The sequence below is a fragment of the Homarus americanus genome, unplaced genomic scaffold, assembly GCF_018991925.1.
Source record: "Homarus americanus isolate GMGI-L3 unplaced genomic scaffold, GMGI_Hamer_2.0 scaffold43264, whole genome shotgun sequence".
Taxonomy (NCBI): Eukaryota; Metazoa; Arthropoda; class Malacostraca; order Decapoda; family Nephropidae; genus Homarus; species Homarus americanus.
Window position 1 is genome coordinate 51,225 of NW_024728490.1, and position 21,798 is coordinate 73,022.

The 21,798-nt window shown below is 41.5% G+C and overlaps 1 long non-coding RNA gene across 2 annotated transcripts in view; it reads left to right on the plus strand.

Moving 5' to 3' along the window:
* Positions 1-21,798, plus strand: part of LOC121866123 — a 115,401-nt gene that overhangs the window by 36,312 nt on the left and 57,291 nt on the right. For both annotated transcript variants that reach the window (XR_006088892.1, XR_006088893.1), the window contains exon 2: positions 8,832-8,836. This is a non-coding gene — a long non-coding RNA (uncharacterized LOC121866123). The remainder of the gene's footprint in view (positions 1-8,831; positions 8,837-21,798) is intronic.

The window sequence follows — 21,798 nt, forward strand, 5'->3', positions numbered from 1 at the left end:
TGACCAATTAAACGGTGACTGTTGTGACTTGACAAATTAAACGGGGAGGACTGTGACTGAACCAGTTAAACGATGGCTTCAAGTAGACCTGTTTAGTCTCTCGATCTAAGATGTGGATTCGTTTGGAGTCTACAGATAAAGAGTCTGGATTCTTATAGAGTTTACAGAAGATAGATTCATTTGGATTACACATATACAGACGCTGGATTCATTTGGATTACACATATACAGACGCTGGATTCATTTGGATTACACATATACAGACGCTGGATTCATTTGGATTCTTAAACCCCTTGAGTCCTGGAGGGTTAAATCATCGTTCTCAAAGAGGTAACCAATCATCATCAAAGACACCTGATTAAGTTTGAATTCCTTAAATACCGACATTGGATTCACTAACTTTTAATAGCTATCGACTCGTGTGAATTTACAGAGAGAAAGGCTTCATATTATTGGATTCCATAATGAGAGAGAATAAACTCCCTTGGATTCTGTATTAGGATTGGATTCTAACTAGTTTCGTAGATAGAGAGACTCTGCACTTTTGGATTCTTTTGGGTAGAGAAAATAAACATGGAAGCAATGGAATTAAAAAAATCTGCTTTGATTCCCTTGTATTCCGAGGAAACTTTGATTCGTGGGAGACCAGCTGCAAGATGGTGTTATGGGAGACCAGCTGCAAGATGGTGTTATGGGAGACCAGCTGCAAGATGGTGTTATGGGAGACCAGCTGCAAGATGGTGTTATGGGAGACCAGCTGTGCAAGATAGGGGAAGAAATGTGAAGTAGGGAAGACGGAGGAAGGAAGAGAGAGGAAGGAGGAAGCAAGACAGAGGGAAAAGAGAGGAAGACGGAGGGAGGAAGGATGAGAGAGGAAGGAGGAAGGAAGATGAAGGAGGGAGTAGAGAAGGGTGGAAAACTAAAAATAAGAAGGTACATTAGAGAGAGAGAGAAGGGGAACGTTTGTCACTTTGGTTACATAAAAATAAGAAAGAGTGAACAGGAGGAATAATGGAACGGAGGAAGGAAATATAAAGGGAATGGTAGATATTAAACGTTTTTCATGGTAGCAACGTTTTTGGGGGAGTAACGTAGTAGCAATTGTCATGGTAGCAACGTTATCCATGGTAGCAAAATAACTAACAATTATCATGGTAATATTATGATTTATGGTAACAATCTTCATTCAAACATTATCATACCGGACGAAATAACTTACACTAAAAAGAAAACACACACACACACAAAAAAATATTAAAAATCTGAGCGAAAACATGTACAAGTTATATAATTACTCAAACATTATTTACGGCACGTCATTTAGTTTCCAGGTGAGAGGAGAGTATAATTATAATGAGGTAATTGCATTTTTTTTTAATATTCCCAAGACATTAATTACAACTTAATGATTATTTAATAGTATTGTTGTTGGTATTAAAAGAGGATAGTGCGTCTGATGAGAGGCTGTGTCCCAGGTAGTATGGTATTGTTGGCTGCTAAATGATAAAATACAATCGTCTTTTGATACACCAAGTGCAGGTTGAGATATTTATAATCGATGGTGGGATACAATGATTAATGTATTTTTAGATGTATTTTGTTGTGGATAAGTGTGTGTGTGTGTGTGTGTGTGTGTGTGTGTGTGTGTGTGTGTGTGTTCCAGACCTCTTATGGTAGAGCTCTTAAATCGAATAATGTTTGGAATATAAAAGAGTTTGTTCTGGGTGCGTTACCTTGTGAGGCACGTCTCCTATCCACCTTCCTAACACTGAGAATATCAACACGTGATGGACTCATTTGATGTATCGATATCTTTTGGAAATACTGTACTGCCTCGTTCTCTAGTCGCCGCTCTGAGCCACCACACTGGACTAACTCACGCAGGGATAATTTTGCGTTTTGTGTGGTCGTTATTGGCGTCAAATTAGTTGAGTGACAAGTTTGTGGTGATTAGTCGTCCCCCATGGTTACTGAAGGCTCTCTCTCTCTCTCTCTCTCTCTCTCTCTCTCTCTCTCTCTCCTAGACCTTGTTCAGTTTTTAAGTTTAAGATAATTCTATAACGTGGAGGTGTTAGTGTTAAGGTGTAACTCAAACAGAATTTTAACAAGACGTCAGCTCAAATTTGTATAATATATCGTAACAGTCATGTGAGGTGAGGTTGTAGTCTACCATCCACACCTCCCTAGACACGTCGATCAAAACACACACAAGTTACACCAAATAGCTCAAGCAACACCAAATAGCTCAAGCAACACCAAATAGCTCAAGTAACACCAAATAGTTCAAGTTACACCAAATAGTTCAAGTTACACCAAATAGCTCAAGCAACACCAAATAGCTCAAACAACACCAAATAGCTCAAGTTACACCAAATAGTTCAAGTTACACCAAATAGCTCAAGTTACACCAAATAGTAACACCAAATAGTTCAAGTAACACCAAATAGTTCAAGTTACACCAAATAGTTCAAGTTACACCAAATAGTCTGGGTTAACTAAATAGTTCGCTAAGTTACACCAAATAGTTCAAGTTACACCAAATAGCTCAAACAACACCAAATAGCTCAAGTAACACAAATAACACCAAATAGTTCAAGTTACACCAAATAGTTCAAGTTACACCAAATTCAAGCAACACCAAATAGCCTGTTGGCAAATAGTTCAAGTTACACCAAATAGCTCAAGCAACACCAAATAATTCAAGTTACACCAAATAGCTCCATCATCTCTCGTAAATTTCCCGGGTCGTGAAATATGAAATAAATGCGACTTGAAGCCAGGCTGTCAGGGGGGGGGGGGTAAGGTAAGTCTCGGACGTGTAATATATCGTGTGGTGCCGTTGCTCTTCACCCCACTGATGCAATTTACTTCTCCTGTGCAGGCTACCGGGGTGAGCGGTTCTCCAGCTAATGGGAAAATGGGTAAAGTGAAGCTTGAGAAAATAAAGGATGGGTTAGTGAGACCCTTATCATCGTTTCGAGTCTCTTCCTCCTCCTTACCAGATGCATTTGTAAGGACGAGGCATCAGCCGGAGAGAAAGTTTTAAGAAGTATTGTTTAATTATAAAGATGTGATGATAAAAAATTACTGATGTCTTGATGGATAGAACTTTTATTATTAAGTAGTTGATTAAAGTTAAAGGGTTTAGTAGTAGGTGATAAGGAGCAGTTACCTGGGTGTATCTCTGAGGACAACGTGTTACCTGGGTGTATCTTTGAGGACAACGTGTTACCTGGGTGTATCTCTGAGGACAACTTGTTACCTGGGTGTATCTCTGAGGACAACGTGTTACCTGGGTGTATCTCCGAGGACAGCGTGTTACATGGGTGGAGCAGCTTCCCTTGTCATCCCCCCTGGAATTTAGTGTTATTAAGCTATTTCTGCTAATTACATCCAGGTATATTGTTATATATCATCATCATCATAATCATCATCATCATCATATATTAACTTTTTCTTATGCCGATTTTATTCATCATCTTTCTCATCAATGTTTGGCAGCTGTTTATATGTTGGGCGGTAATAGTAAACCTGTATAACGGATGACCATGACCACACACATCCGGGCGTGTCAAGATGTCACTTACTCTCCACGACAAATGGTTGAGAGCAGAGCCAACACTCCATGCCGGCATTGGAAACAGACACGTCAACTGAGTCAGGAGGTGTAGTCATTAGGGTGGTTCGTGTGTGTGTGTGTGTGTGTGTGTGTGTGGTATCAACACTGGAGCGCCATAAAAGCAGTATAATGGCATCCAAGGAAAAATCCGCTTTTATGGTTGCACAGTCGTTGGGATGATGTTATTAAATGCTAAAAAGAAATACAAATATCGCCATTGCTTATAAAATGACTCGGACGCAAATGTGAGTCTTGAAATCGCAAGGGAAAAATCGTCCTATTAGAGCTCGACTTTTCCGCGGTTATCGTATTTTAATTGGTGGATTTGTCTCTCAACTACGATAGGGCGTCGCGCGATACAAATTGTTGAACAGTGAAGCGCTCGGCCTGTAATGAAAGGAGTTGTTGCATCGGGTCTCTGTCAGGCAGGGTATGAACAATTATCCCGTCGGTTTGATATGCTGGTTGTCTACGTCCATAGGTTGGTGTGTGGTGATAACTGGGGTATGGTGTAAGGCTCCACCATGACCCCTGTGTGTGTGTGATGATAACTGGAGTATGGTGTAAGGCTCCACCATGTTGCTGTCTTCATCATACTCTGTTAGTGACCACCCTTCCATCTCTTGTAGCAGCACACACACACACACACACACACACACACACACACACACACACACACAATCTCCGTACCCACGCTAGTCAAGTCTCCCAACAGGTCACTTATAACACTCCAGCTACAGTGAACACATCTCAATGGAACGGTACATAACTAAATGCCATTACAGTATGTACCGGCTACTAGACATAAACCAACACTGTCTTCTACTAACAAGCTCATTTACACCCCTCAGTAATACCCTCTACTGTGCCAGCCATCACTGCAGAGATTGACTGTAAAAAACTTGTTACATTTTTCAGGTTCATTTATATTTTATTACCAGACGGATGGCTTTTTTCTGTTTACATTAGCCAGGTCTGTCCTTCACGTGTCTTTTGGCTGTCACGTGTCATCTAGCTGCCACGTGTTGTCTAGATGTCACGTATCGTCTAACTGTCACGAGTTGTCTAGCTGTCACGTGTCGTCTAGCTGCCACGTGTCATCCAGCCGTTCACATGTCGTCTAGCTGTCACGTGTCGTCTAGCTGTCACGTGTCGTCCAGCCGTTCACATGTCGTCTAGCTGTCACGTATCGTACCTCAGTCCTGTTCATCACTAGTGGGGGAAATTAACTCTAAACTCACTTCATTATCAACCACTCCCCTCACGTCTTCCTTACCTCACTCCTTGCCTCACCTTTCTCTCAGGTGATTTGTCTCTTCTCTCCATCTATTTTCCCCTCACTGTTTCTAAGGGTCAGTTTGCTCATGATACATCTATCACGCCGACCCCCTATCCTGCCTTTCACTCCTGGACTCAACACAAGTCTACCTATCATGTTCCTCCTTAACGTGAGTTCCTTTCAGTCGACGTTTATTATCGACCGTTTTTTTATTATTTTCACTCCCCGTCTTTCTTGTTAATCTCTCTCTCTCTCTCTCTCTCTCTCTCTCTCTCTCTCTCTCTCTCTCGGAATATGAAAAGAGTAAATGGAAGGGAATGTGGGAAAGATCCTGCTGGAGGTTGAGGGAGGAGAAGAGAGGAAGAGAGGAAGAGGAGAAGAGAGAGAGAGAGGAAGAGGAGAAGAGAGGAAGAGGTGGTGGTGGAAGGCTGAGGGAGGAGGTGGAAGGTTGAAGGAGGAGAAGAAGAAAAGAGGAGGGAAATCTATAATAAGAAGAAGGAAGAAGAATAAGAAGAAGAACTTAGCCCTAGGAGGTACTGTAGTACTCGTGGGGAATATGATACAGTGTACTAGAGGAGGTGTAACTAAAGGGTAAGGAGAAAGAAGGAAGGAAGGAAGGAAGGAAGGAAGGAAGGAAGGAAGGAAAGAAGGAAGGAAGGAAGGAAGGAAGGTAGGTAGGTGGTGTAGGTTAGGTTAAGGGGACATGACCGCTGGTGATGGATGGCACACCGACGATTTCATTAAAAAACAAAAACCAAAAAAACCAACACGTGGAGAGGGAGATAAACCATTTTTCTAGTGAGACATTAAAGATAAACCACTAGATTAATTGGCCGTCTCTCTCCCCGGGACAGTCTTGAGGCGTGAGGATAAATATAATCCATCGTAGCTCTTTAAAAGGCGAAAGTTGCGTTAACCGAGTGCTGCTGAGCGGAGAAGATGAGGTAGGCGGAGGGAGGGAGGGAGGAGCTTTAACTGTGTCTGTCTGTCTGTTTCTCAGTTCTGTTGGTTCATATCTCTCTCTCTCTCTCTCTCTCTCTCTCTCTCTCTCTCTCTCTCTCTCTCAGCTCACCATAGACTGATTTGAATTGACCTGTCTCGTCATTTATATAGACTGGTGCGTTACCACTTACCATTCACAGTGTTTTTATCTGCAGTCACGGGATTCAAATATAAGCCTTCTATTGGCCTATATATGTCGTTTATATAACCATTTATACAACCTGACGTCTTAGAACCAGTTTGTGTATTTAACTTTAATTAGAAAAAGAAAAACTGTTCCAGACTGTAATTTATTATGGAGTTAACAGAAGGAAAAGTCTTAGTCCGGGAATATTAATAGAAATGTAATCCTCTGAATATTCAATTAATAAAGGTGAAATGATGGATGGAATCAGGGTGACTGTGGGCTGCCGATTCAAGGCGTCACTGTGATCCGCTTAATGGCGTGTGTCACAACAATTTAGGACATGACACAGTGAGACATCCAGTCATTGTGAAGATGGGAAAGACGAGATATTTCCCCAAAGAAAAAAAAATCATCGTAATTGAAACAACACAGAAGTAATGAAAAAAAAGTTTTACATGGCCGAGTCAATTTTTTCAAATATACCCTAAAAACATTTCCGAATATGTAACAACCAACCTAACCTAACCTAACCTAACCTAACATAACCTAACCTAACCTAACCTAACCTAACCTAACCTAACCTAACCCAACCTAACCTAACCTAACCTAACCTAACATAACCTAACCTAACCTAACATAACCTAACCTAACCTAACCTGCTGCCATATTCCCAAGTTTGTTGTCGTGAGTCCCTGTTGAATTATCTTGATATGTTTATTATTATTATTATTATTATTATTATTATTATTATTATTATTATTATTGTTTTCTCTTAATCATTGCGCCTTTGTTCGCTATATATCTGACTGGTTTGTTTACCCTGTGTCCAAATTTAACTCATGGTTTGGCCACTAGGGGACAAGAGTTAAAACCTGAGCACAATAAGTTATATTTGTACCAGGTAACTCTTCATAATTTTATTGGGCATTAATTTTGACTGTGGCTCAGTTGTTGACGATATTGAAGTCTCCCAGTACCTGAAGTCTCCCAGTACCTGAAGTCTCCCAGTACCTGAAGTCTCCCGGTACATGAAGTCTCCCGGTACCCGAAGTCTCCCAGTACCCGAAGTCTCCCGGTACCCGAAGTCTCCCGGTATCCGAAGTCATAATTTCCATACATAAATACACCAGTTAATACACCAATTAATACACCAATTAATACACCAATTAATACACCAGTTAATACACCAATTAATACACCAATTAATACACCAGTTAATACACCAGTTAATACACCAGTTAATACACCAGTTAATACACCAGTTAATACACCAGTTAATACACCAATTAATACACCAGTTAATACACCAGTTAATACACCAGTTAATACACCAGTTAATACACCAGTTAATACACCAATTCATTCGTCATATTTAATGTTTTTGTCGTGTCTAGTGTTTTCTTCCTGTGTGGGTTTCCGTGTGGTGTTGTCATGTTGGTGCTAAATAGATCCAAGGCAGCCGAGGTACTGGGCGAGACTACAAGACCTACTGGTTGATCGCTTTATAATTTCTTCCTTCCCTCTCCTAACTCCATTTCCATTCTCTTTCCCTCCCTCACTCTATTCTTTTCCTTTCGCCTCCTCTCCCTTCCCTTTCCCTTCCTCTTCTCTCTTCTTCTCTCCTCTTCCCTCACTATCCCTTTCCTTCCCCTCCTCGCCTTAAACTTCTTCCCGACAACACCTCCCGTCTCTCTCTCTCTCTCTCTCTAACACATCCCTACTCCTCAGCCCTCATCCCTAACCCCATGCTTACTCCCACAGCCCCGATCCCTCCGCCTTGACTCACTCAGCCCCCACCATCCCCCTAGCCTCTCTAGCCCTCACCCCACCATCCCCCTCCCCCTCCCTGACTCATCCTTTCTTAAACTATTCCCTGAAACACTTACACACATAATTGACTATTAGAACACCACAGAAATCTACTACACACTTTAGTCATTCGTTTATTTTCTATTTTTGTTTGTAGTTTCCGTAAAGTGAGGAAAATAGAAGGAAAACAATTGTTGTATGATTTATCGTAAAAACAGTTTTGAGAATAATAAATAACGGGAAAATGAATTAGGTCTGTTGTGTGTTGGTTGGTCGTGACGTCATCAAAATGCCCGCGTGCCCTTTGCAGTACTTCGAATTTCATTGAACTCTAATACAGTGTCTAGTCCCTATGATTGATTAATACTATGTAAATGATTCTTCTTAATTTATGCAATTCAATTACAATGATAACGATTGGAGATTGATGTGATAAAATAAATAAATATAAGTATTTAAATGACTGATATATTAGTCCTATCTCCCTCCCACCCTTCTCGCCGCCTGACCAGTGACGTCATAGCCAACCTCGCGATGGATGATGTTGGAGCCAGATTTTATATATTACAATTATATTTTTGAAAAGTGGATAATTGTAGACCAGCGTTATTATTATTATTATTATTATTATTATTATTATTATTATTATTATTATTATTATTCCTTAATATTTGTAATTTTGAAATATGTTCTTTATTTATATTGAAATCATTTGAAATATCTTTATTAGTGTTCAGAATAATGCTTTTGGAAACATTAATTTTTGTTAGAGTATTATATATGGTATATTTTGATCTTATTTATTATTTACTGTATCTAGGATTTTTTGAGAACTATTATTGGAAGTGAATTGCTATTTTATTGTATGGCCACACAGTATAATTGAATGTCTGTACGTTTGTATGTATGTAAGTTTCTATATATGTAGGTATGTATGTGTATATGTGTAAGTATTTTTAATGTTTTTATTTATCTAATAATGTGTTATTTTCCAGACAAGGTAAGGTGGCTGACTGTCTCACTTACCACACGAGTATCCTGCCAGCTGCAGTGAGTACCTTGCTGTCCACTGTTCACTCTGATTATGTGAGTGTGTGCTTGTTTACCCGAGTGTCTTGTTGTTTACTGCTTAAGTGCCTCCCTGCCTGCCTGCCCGTCTGCCTGCTTGCCCTAATGCTTCCTTTCTCAGCCTACTCGTTTGTCTGTATGCATGTGCGTTTGTAGTTGCATTGTGCTTGCTTGCGTGTCTCTGTTACAGGTATGCATGATTGCTTGTTTCCTTTCGTGTGAGAGTTCTGGCTTCCTGACTTACGTGTGTGACTGTGTGTGCGTGTGTACTTGCTTGCCTGCATAGATAAGTATTTTTAGTGTTTGCTTGCGTGAGTGCTTGCCCTCTTGCCTGCTTACGCGTGGTTAAGTGACTCAGTGTAGCATTGTGTTGGCCCGAGCTCGATCTCCAGGCTACCCGGTTGGTTTCTCTGACAGTCCAGGTTAAATTGTCAAGTAAAATATGCAAGAGTAAACCATGTGTGTGCGTGTGTGTGTGTATGTATGTATTATGTTATGTGTGTGTATGTGTGTGTACGATTTCAAATAACTGGCGGTAGAAAATAGGAAGAAAAAATATATAGCCTATATAAAAACAAAAAAATATTTTGTAATATATTTTAATTATACTTATTATATAATTTGCTTTAGGCGAACATCTTTTGTGATAAGATATATAAACTGATGGAAATAAAAGTATAGAAACAAAGTATAGAATTTATCCACTTACATTTCGACACAATACTTTCACTATCTAGTAAGTTAAGTGTCCAAACAGATGCTTTCGTAACATAAGGCAGTAAAGTGAATTTGTAATGTTTTTTTTTTTCCCTATGCACTTTGTAACAGACGTGTGTATACATATATATTGTTTCCCTCCTGATTGCCGCCAGCATTCATGCATGTGTGAGTGAGTGAATGAGTGACGGCTTGTATTATTGAGTGACGGCTTGCATATACTACGTGTACGTGCGATGGTGAGTGACGGCTTCCAATGTATGTGTTTGTGAGTGACGGGTTGTGTGTTTGTGATAGTGAGTGACTGCTTGTGGGCGTGATTTACTGAGTGACGGCTTGTAGGCGTGATTTACTGAGTGACAGCTTGTGGGCGTGATTTACTGAGTGACGGCTTGTAGGCGTGATTTACTGAGTGACAGCTTGTGGGCGTGATTTACTGAGTGACGGCTTGTAGGCGTGATTTACTGAGTGACGGCTTGAGTGCGTGATTCAGTGAGTAAGCCAGTGAGGACGACCAGCTGTTCCTTGCTAGTGGGTGTCAGGATCTAGCGAGTGGGTGGGTACCACTAGTTAACTGGCAACAAGAAACCAGTGCGCGGCGACAGATTTTCAACAAAGACTAAACGTAATATCTCAGCAATATTTCCACCTCAGAGAATATAGTGATGTCTGCGGTGTTTGGTGGCAGAACTGAATGAGAGGGAAACATAAACAAGTTAAAATAGTTTGTTTAGCTGTGAATTATATAATAGAATAATACCACCTGTGTTGTCAGAACCCAAGAGCATTGGTATCACCCATCGTGGCTCTGACCGCCGTAAAACCAGTCATTGTTATATAGATCGTACACTTGAAAGTAGTTATGTCGTATACCAGAGTCAAGTTTGCTCGTGGTTTCCCATAATAAGAATTTGGAAGAGACGAGAACGTTTATTTGAGTGCCTGTGGATTAGCGCCGTTAACATTATCACTCAGAGGGAATGGTTAAGCTAGGACGGTTCTGATCCAAGTTACGTTCACTGTTGTGTGTATCGTAAACTGAGACTAACAGAACGCGATACAATAACGGAGAAGTACTTGTGTGATGGTAATGCGGACCCTCTAGCTCCCACCCACTACAGCCGCGGCAATGACCCCGAGATGTGCTGTTGTGTAGCTGGCTCTCTCTCTCTCTCTCTCTCGTCATCCTCTTTGCAGGTCTGCCGTAAACAAGTATTTATTTTGTCGCTGTTCTTCTGTTTATTGTAGGCTTCATCACACAGCTTTATTCCCGTCAACTTTTTACTTCCCTGCATCTCTCTCTTTCTTTGTTTGTCTTACTCTTATATCCTCCCTTTCTATTTGTTGTTCTCTCAGCCCCTCTTGTTCTGGCCTTACCCCCCACCCCCCCTCCACCACCCCCGTCTTCTCCACCTTCCACACTAATACATCTCTTGCATCTTTCCATGTGTTCCTCCGTTTCCATAGTAACAGTTGAAAACTCCTCATATCGGGACACAGGAATGCTAGTTGAATAATTTAGCGAGGAACGGGAGAGGCATGTGTGTGGTGTTGCTGATGGGGAACAACACTCGCAGGGGCCAGACTCCTTGTGATGATGAAATGATGGAAGAATTTATCTATTTTTTTTATGCTTCTGGCTGCAGCATGACAAAGAGATACAATGAATGTTAGATTAGAAGAAGGATCCGATATTATGGTTCGTCTGGTGAAGGTTGGGTAGCTGCCAGAGCTTTGTATTTACACTCTGGTGAGAGAAATTAGATAAGGTGCTCATGGCATCCGGGTCCTGTCCTCGATCTTATACTCGGCCACGTCAGAATTTTTGAAATGCTTTTCTCCGATATAGCAGCAGATTCCTGAGCGAAACGGCTGGAGAACGAAAGCTTTCAGCACGAATATTTGAGATCAGTGTTTTGCATAATATGGGCAGTCAGTCGGTGGGTTGTGTGTGTGTGAGTGTGAGGAAGGAGGAGGGGGTCGTGTACAGGCCACCAAGACAGTGTGGAGTTGGTAGTGAAGGGTGTGAGGGGATTACAGGAGAGACACACACATCTCTTTCAGGTGTTGTCTCCATAGAGTCTCGTATGTCTCCCGATGGTAAAGTACAGTACTATAGAAGATAAAACATAACACATTTCTCCTTATATTTATGTCTCTTTATTAAAAAAAGAAGTTTAGTACATATTTTTTATTTTTTTTTACATATGTGTACCGTATTATATGTATATTGATTTACTGAAGAGTGTTTGGTTCATCAATAGTTCAGTCTCTGTGTACTGACTGATACACACACACACACACACACACACACACACACACACGGTATTGTACGAGTCCATATTTTAAGATTAATATCATTGGGTGTCAATTGTGTATAACTCTTACATTATATTATATCAGTAGTAGATAAACACGACCATTTACAACATCATTTAACTTAACCTCATAATATCATTCCACTGTCTCCCCACACCTCCCCTGGACATGTATATATCCTGGTCATGTATAGATCCTGTTAGTATCGAGTTACTTATACGTCCTCCTGAAGTGTATTCTAGTGCCTTATCAGAGGGGCACTGTATGAAGTGTCTTGTAACTGTATGTATTTCACTGAGGCTCGTTGTGATTGTATATGTGTCTGTAAATGTCACTGAAACTTACTGTAACTTTTCCTTCTTACCTACCGAAACTCTGTAGTCTAATCTTACTTGTAGATTTGACTGAAATTCGCTGAAGCTCACTGAGACTCCCACTTCTTACGCACACATCTCACTGAAACTCACTGTAACTCCCCCTTCTTACTTACTGAAACTCTGTAGTCTTTCTTACTAGTAGATCTTACTGAAATTCGCTGTAAAATCGTCTTAACGTTAAAAAATCTTGTTTATTACACCTTTCTTGTCAATATTTCGATGACAAATAAAGTCAAATTACATCGAAGACCAATCTGACTAACACCTCTATGATCCAGTGAGAAGGGCGAGATTAATTATACAACTATATTGCCTTACACTTCTTCCTTCCACTCACTTAAAGCAGCAGCAATTATGGAGCCAGGGTGTCGAGATGGGTGTGTGTGTACAGGTGTGGTACCTTGAGGCTGCTGTTGGGTACTGTGTGGCCAGGAGAGGAGAACCACGTTTTTTTTTTTCCCTTGGTAGTGTCTGGGTTGGTGATGGAAGTGCGGGTGACCTCGGGAAGAGTCACTTGGTTGTTGAGTGGCATGACTGGTGTGTAATGTGTGTGTGTGTGGTAGTGGGTGTTGGTGCAGGGGTATTGTAAGGGTGATGGTGATGGTGGTGAGAGCGGGTAGGAATGGTGATGAGTGTGAGTAATGGTGATGGATGCGGGTAGTAGTGATAACGGGTGCAGGTAGTAGTGGTGGTAGATGCGGGTAGTAACAATAGTGGTGGTGGTATAGAGGCAAACGGTGGCGGGCAGAGGCAGGGGCAGCAAGCAGCTATCGCCGTGTTGGTATAAATTGGCGGTATTCTTCACAGCTATTATCAGCAAGTTGAAGCAGTCAGACTCACCTCTCTCTCATGCCTCCTGCTTCTCTTACTGGACATTATACAACTTCCATCTCTCTCTCTCAGTATTAATTTGTCTATGTACTGTTTCCTTGGTGGAGTTTAGTCTTTTTCTGCACCTCGTCTCATTTACTTGGTGCCTCACTAGATCCCTTAAATCCTTCATCCTCCTTGGTCATTACTCACCCCCAGCTTCTCCTCCAAGGGATCCTCTACCTCCTGCTCTTCCTCCTCCTCTTCCTCGTCCTCCCCGTCTTCCTCCTCCTCCTCCTCCTCTTCGTTATTGTACTTGTTGTTCGGTTTTTTTGTGCTTGTTCATTTTTGTTATTGTTCGTTCTTTCGTTCTTCTTCTTGTTCTCCACTTCTTTCCTCTTCTTTCTTTCTTTCTTCTTTCATCCTCCTCTTCCTCTACTCTTCTTCGTGAGTTCTTGGTTTCGCAATATTATTTCCCTTTTCCACTCCCTCCATCCCTCCCTCCCTACTCCACATTCTCCCTCCCTTCACATGCTACCTCCCTCCACATTCTTCCTTCCTCCTCCACATTCTCCCTGCCTCCTCCTCATTCTCCCTCCCTCCTTCACATGCTCTCTTCCTCCTCCATATTTTTCTTCCCTCCACACCCTCCATCCTTGCTTTAGTAACATTGTTCCCCCGTCACACCTTCCCTCCACCACACCTTCCCTCCACCACAACTACCCTCCACCACACCCTCTCTCCACCACACCTACCCTCCACCACACCTTCCCTCCACCACACCTACCTTCCACCACACCTTCCCTCCCCCACACCACACCTACCCTCCCCCACACCTTCCCTCCCCACACCCCTCCCCCACACCCACCCTCCACCACACACACCCCCTCCCCCACACACCCACCCTCCACCCACCACCACCCACCTCCCCCACACCCTGCCCCCCCACACCTACCCTCCACCACACCTCCACCACACCCCTCCCTCCACCACACCCACCCTCCACCACACCTTCCCTCCCCCACACCTTCCCCCTCCCCCACACCTTCCCTCCCTCCCCCCACACCTTCCTCCACCACACCCTCCCCCACCTACCCTCCCCACCCTACCCTCCCCCACACCTACCCTCCCACCACACCTCCCCCCTCCACCACACCTACCCTCCACCACACCTTCCCTCCCCCACACCTACCCTCCCCCACACCTACCCTCCACCACACCTTCCCTCCACCACAATTAGAGATCGTGGCCCCAAGTCCTAATCGATCCTAATCCTAATGACCCCTGATACCAATTAATCCTAATCCTAATGACTTGGTTATGTCCTATTGGACCCTATCAGGACCGGGGACCATTTGCATCAGCAGCTTGAGGTGGCTGGTGGGTGGTGCGACGCCTCAGTGGTCTGTCTCTCAGTCATTCTCGGCAGACGACTCGAGATTGGCGTTGTCAAGTGAGGTAAGGAGAGGAATGAACCCCCAAGGTCTTCTTCTTCTTCTTCTTCTTCTTCTTCTTCTTCTTCTTCTTCTTGTCTATGGAAGTACTATAAAATTTGCTCATGTTAATCATATGTGTGTATTGTTGCTTGTATATTTTTGTTGTAAATAAGATTCCTTTATGCTTTTCGTACTTGTTCTTGTCTCCTCATTTATATAATGCGTCTGTGTACGTATTACTCCGTACGTGTTCCATCTTATGTACGTATACCCACATGTGTGAGTGTCTGCTAAATACATCAGTAGATACTTGTGGATGCGTCAAGGTGTGTGGTTGTGTTAGTCTGCCTCACCTGCCTGTCAAAGCCACACTGGGTGGGATGGGGGCGAGGTGTGCTGTGTGTCGTGTTGGCATTAATTTATGTATATACCCACACATGTATGTTTGTGTTTGTTGCTGTATGAATATGTAAATGTGATCCATGTTGTGTTTGATGTATGTCTGTATTTATTAGTAGAGGATTTTTTTAAGCTGGCATTTAATGTAATAAGTTATTCTGGTATTTTTCCCCGATTGAATTTGTGATGGTATTTTTTTTTTTTTTTTTTTAACTGAGATTTTGAATACTTATTGTCTCTCCTTATAAAGTGACAGACGTTTTGTGTGTGTGTGTGTGTGTGTGTGTGTGTGGGTATATGTGTGTCCGTTTGTGTGTGACTATAATTAAGAATAAAATCCTTCCAGATATTTTCTCTCGATAATCGATATTAAATTAGTCTCACGAGCCACTGAAAAAAAACTCAAATATTTTCCCGCCTGTAATCAACATTCAATTAATCGAACGAGTAATTTAGTGAAGATTATTATATTTATTTAAACGTCTCATTATAACTGATAGATGGTGAGCTAATAGTTGATATTTTGACCAGGTTCTTATTAGTGTGTGTGTGTGTGTGTGTGTGTGTGTGTGTGTGTGTGTGTGTGTGTGTGTGTGTGTGTGTGTGTGTGTGTGTGTGTGTGTGTGTGTGTCTATTTTCTTGTTTATCTCGTGTGTTAAGTCATCATCTCAGGTGTGTACTGCAGGTAGCCACGTGTTAACCTCTGCCACAGTGATACGAGTGAGGGACAGCAACAGAGAGCCGTGGTGGGGTATAGAAAATCAATTGTTCTCTCCCAGCCAGAGCTCGGGCGGCCTGATCGCGGACCTTGGCTGTAGGGGGAGGGGGGATGGTTGGGGAGGGATGGGGTTGAGATGGAGGGCGAAGATTGGGGGATGGGGTTGAGGTGGAGTGGGATTAGAGTGGGGGTGGGATTGGTATGGAGGAGGATTAAAGGCGAGGGGGTGCTGGAGTTGGGGGGAGGTTGGAGTGGAAGAGAGGTTCGAAGGGAGGAGTATGTAGGGATGGGGAGAGGGGTGAACAGATCTTTTAGGGGGAGGGAAGGGAGGTTATCGGAGGAGGAGGAGGTTAGGTAGAGGAGCGGGTAGGGGAGGAGGGAGGTTAACGTAGGAAGTGTGGGGAGGGAGATTAAGAGAGGGGACAGAGAGACCCTTCCTTCCCACCCACCCTTTCCTCCCCCCTTTCCCCCAGTTTAATTCCACCCTGTCCATTATTCCAAATTCTAAAAGATTCTTACATTAAAGTTTTCGCCGTAATATTGTCTCACACTTCAAAGACACAACACAAGATGGTGCTAAACGGTCCACCAACTGCATTATGGGGATTCGTAAGTGACTCGATTCATAAATTTATCGTTCTTAGTAATAATTTGATACATGAAACTTTGAGAATTTAGACCCAGATTATTATTATTATTATTATTATTATTATTATTATTATTATTATTATTATTATTATTATTATTAATGGCTATTCTGGATCTTGTGAATTATATAACTAATTTTAACGGTATAATTTTAAGTAATTGCTTAATACGCTATAATTGGTAAGCTTGTAATTATTATTTTTTTGTTCAACTAATAATTGTTGCAGATTGGTGGGGGAGGTCAGGGGTTAGGCGAGGTCAAGAGGGAGTGTTATATTTTCTTGGTGGTAGTTTAGGAGAAATTAAACTCAGGATTCAGTACTGGATGGGATTTTACTGTTACCTGCCACCAATGTTTATAACACCTGACCTGAATTTGTCACTGAATGAAATGTTTATTATAACATTTACCCTTCAGGATACTGCCAGGTGTGTGGTTATTGTTATAGTGGACACAAATACCACTAGCTGACTCTCCCACAGCTGCATAGAAGAGAGTAAAAAAGGTCTCTGCACACACACACACACACACACACATATCTGGTTCAATTCAGCCATCGTCAATTTGTGTGAAGTAATTAATGCTTTTAATTACGTTTTGTCCAAGTTTGCTAAGTGTGTTGTGAAGTAGTCGCGGCAAGACAGGGTCAGGCCGGGTCGATGGTTCCTGTTAACTCTAATTGTTTCTCCAGCTGTAATTAAAGTTTGATCTGTAAGATACCAGGGAGGTCTCTCTCCGTTCTCTCTATTTTTCTCTGTCTCGTAAATTTGGTCATAATATAAGTGGGAATAATGCAGGGAGGTGGCAGTTTTACGATCACTTAGGGCATAATGAAGGCATCTTGACGGTGGCGGCAGCAGTGGCCTCCCCCTCCCCCCCACTAATACCCCTCCCCCACCTTAATACCCCCCCACCTTCGCACTACATAAATCACTCCCGCTATTTTATTTTTTAAGTCCTATTGACCTTAAGTTCTATTAACCTTCTGACTGCTTGATAAATAATAGCTGATTGAAGTAAGCCGTTATATATTCATCTTAATAATTGAGTTCTGACTAAGTTATTTTGCTATACCCACTTGTTAGGTTAGTTTAGGTTAGGTTAGTGTTGACATTTTTATTTGGAGTATGGTAATAGCCTTTATTTAACGGACTATATGGAGGTGAATATCCGTTATATCGAGGGTCTGTTAGATGTGAAAGCTCCATCTAGCGGATTATTATGGTGAATAGAAGTTCGTTATATAGAGGTTTCACTGTAATTAGCAATATTGTTTTATATTTTGAAGGAGAAATCAAATCATATTAACTAGTTTTAACAAGCCTAACCCCGACACGATCCACTCATTCCAATTTGGAGATGTAAAAACACTTTTCACTCATGAATAAATATTGATTAACTAACTCGACTGTAAAAATGGGAAAATTCCACGAAGTTAAGTTGATTTTGACGCAAGACCAACCGCCTACACAGTGTCCAAACGTGATTTTTTTCCCCCCATAGATTTTGTTGATTCTTTTAAATGAATTATCAATACCGGAGTGAAAATAACTAGTATTTTATGATTTAGTTTTGTGATATTTGTATATGATTTTTTTTTTTGCTGTACTAGGATTATTTTTTACTAACACACAGGTGGTATCTGGCGAGTATATTTTAGGTAATGACTTTGTGTTTAAGGTATAATGTATGTATGTATGTATGAATGTATGTATGTATGTATGTATGTATGTATGATCGTATAAGGGGCACTGGAATTTAAGGCCCTTCAGACTAGATACTATATTTTAGGGATACCACATTTTAAGACCCTTTGACTGAATATTTTTAAGGGATTCCAGATTTTAAGACCCTTCAGACTGCAGATCTCATTTTTTTCAGGTCTACCTGCAGGGCCTTTCATCGCTGTGAGACGTAAATCAGGGCTAAAGGAGAGATAATCAGTGGGTCTCTTATCTCTTGAAAAATTTTGAGAGAGAGAGAGAGAGAGAGAGAGAGAGAGAGAGAGAGAGACTAGCCGCACACAATATAGAATTGATATAAGCTGAATGATTCCTACAGTATATATTTTGTTGTGATTAAGTGATTGTACACACACACACACACACACACACACACACACACACACACACGCTTCACCATACATACACGCACAAGCACATCATCCTGCCGTTCAGTGTTGACAACTATACCACTAACTTTATTTTATTTATAATGTAAATTGTTGTTATTTTCATTAATTTTGTGTATTTTTTTCAGTTATTATTTATTGTATATTTCCAAACTTTTATTTTCGTCTATTACTTATTTTTATTTATTTATTTTATTTATTTTTAATTGGTTTTATTATTAATCCTATTTCTTTATATTTTTCATTATAATTTTTTTTCTGCAATTTATTTAGCCATTGAGATATTGGATGGATTTCTGGATGAGTGGGTGAATGCTTGGATGGTTGGACGATTATCTGGATGAGTGTTTAGATGACTGGATGAAGGTTTTTATGACTGGATGAGTATATAGCAGGCGGACGTGTGTATAACGGACGCGTGTTTACCGGATGTGCGTATAGCGGACAGGTGTGCGTATGTAGGACGTGATAAAGTTTTGAATTTATAAATATTTTTACTGTGACATTGTGTTATGCTGTATGTGCGGGTATTCCCTTCACCGCCTCCTCCCCCTTCCCCCTTCCCCCTCCCCCCCAGCCCTCCCCCCACCAGCCCTCCCCCACCAGCACTCCCACCAGCCCTCCCCCCTGCCCTCCCCCAGCCCCCCCCAGCCCCTCCCCACCAGCCCTCCCCCACCCCCCCATGTATACCCTAAATATGCGTATGATTGTTTGAGGTTGCTTTAGTGTGTGTGTGTGTGTGTGTGTGTGTGTGTGTGTGTGTGTGTGTGTGTGTGTGTGTGTGTGTGTCACGTATCATTGTTCCCATGGCCAACCTTGTGTATTTCCCTGACTTCTATCTAGGTAATGTTCTATTGCATTGTGCGGCACATCCCTGGATTTTCCCAAAGTTACTGTCCAATGTCCAATGTCCCTATACTTCCTTCACTTTAGCTATTGCTCTTTACCTACTTCCTCACTCTAGATACTACTTATCATATACTGTTCTTACCTACTGCTCTTACTACTGCCCGATCAGCTACTTCCCCCTACCCTACTATATCCATTACCTACTTCCCTCACCTCACCTACTATTCATCACCTACTGTCCTTACCTTACCTGCTGGCCATCACTTACTGCCTTCACCCCCTGTTACTGCCCATCACCTCAGCTACTGCCCATCAGCCACTCCCCCACCCTTCCTCCCTCCACCGCCAGTGTCATCACCATAAAGACGGGATCGCTTCTATCATCCTCGTGGTGTCCGCCCTAATTTGATGGCAACTTTTGTAGTCTCGTCCCTCACACACACACCCACACACACACACACACACACATTCAACTTTTATCCAATCGTCCCGGAGTCTTACTGGGAATGTCCGGATAAACGAAATAACGTTACACCTTTTATCCGAAGTTCTTTTATGTGAAGACTTGCGTTGTGCTCACCGGGAAATTCTTGATAAAAACAGACTAATATCTGCAAAACAACAACCACTTTATTTATTCAGACTAACGAATATGTCCGGATAAGAGGATTAAAATCACAATATATCACAGTTCGGTTAGAGGAAATACACTGGGAGACGGATATAACGACGGAGAAGCCGGACAAAGGGGTGACATCAAGAGGAATTCCGGTTAACTGATGTCGGTTATAATTATCTCCAGCCTAACATAACCATTAAGATCGGCACCAATTAGAACCAAGGCCCATTAAGTCAGGTTTTGGGGATTAAGAGAACTGGAACCTATTTGTCCAGTCGCCAGTTCCTCCTCCTGAACTAAATAAGACTCACCTAACCTAACCTAACCTAACCATGAAGGTGTGTACTGTACTTGACCGCATGTGTGTATCGTTGGTATAGGAGTGACTTACGGGAATATAATATCTGTGTTGATGATGTTAGAGAATGTCATCACGCGAATGGTCATAAGGAGAGTGATCACAGTTGCCTAGATGATATAAGATCTAGAGGTGCTGAGTAACGTGGTGTCTGGGTGTAGTATGTGTCGAGGTGCTGCTTGGTGGTTAAGGTAGAAGGTACAGTCGGCCTCAATAATAAGTATACACCTAAGGTTCGTGTTTGTGACAAAATATCTGGTAACACTGTCCTGAACCGAACAGACAAAATTACAAAAGGACCTGTAATTTATGTTTTATTTCTACATATATGTTTTGAATACATTTGTTGTGAATGTTTTACTAGTGTCTTGTGTTTATATTACAAGTAATATATTGTATCCAATGGTAGTAAACTTGTTGCCGAATGGTATTGCAGTTATCGTACAGCTCCCTCATACTCCCCCACTTTTTCTCTTACCCTACTTTTTTTTTACTGATGTTTGGATTAGTAAAGAAAGGAAGAGGAGTAAATAGAAGAATAAAGAAGGGAAAACAGAAAATAGTTAGCGATAACAGGTGGGGGCAGCTTTGTTTCATCATGCGTCTGGATGCGCAGTATCAACGTTACCAGATCATTTTCGGACCTTACATCTACAGTGTGTACACTTATTCCTGTGGTCGACTGGACATACACTGTTTATTTTTTTTTGCGCCGTTTAGCTTTTTTGCGAAGTTCTGATCATGTGTGAACTACTCTGCCTGTATTGTAAACCTTAATATCAAACTCTGTCGTTTTATTTACATTTATTAAGTAAGAATTTGTATCTGACTGGTACAGTACCTCGACTTTAATGTTGAGAAGAAACAACGTTCGGAATTGAAAGAGAAAGTTTACTTCAATATATCATTACAATTATATCGTCTATTTAGGTGTGAAACAGTTATAGTAATTACGTCTGTAGGTGAGCCAGTTGGAGCTGATGATTGACAGGACACGAGAACCACCAGGGAACACCGACAGACAATTTTAGTTTGTATGAAAATCAACGTGAGAGTTGTACGTGTAGGAAATATTGGATGGCTAATCCCTAACTTGATGTTGAAAAAGATTTATACATAACAGAGCTCAGAGTCGAGGCACAATTTCCAAACTATATCCAGTGAAGGCAATGTTGCAACAAATACCACGAACGGGAAAACAAATGCTGGAGAGATTGACGAACAGTTAAAAAAATATTAGAGGCTTTAAGAGGAAGGCTCTCAGGACACAGAGCACGACCTTTTGTTTCTCATGGATTGTACGAGTGAATTTTAACTAGAATCATCGAAAAAGACGAAAATTTTTAACTCGAATCCACGAAAAAAAAAAGATGAAAATTGTAATAATATTAAACCCGAATCTATATCATAAAGGGTAAAAACATGGAGATTAGTAAACCTGGTTACGTGCCAGACTCTTGACATCCAACATCAAGAGATCAGTCGATGGAATTTTTACTCGGTGCATATTGC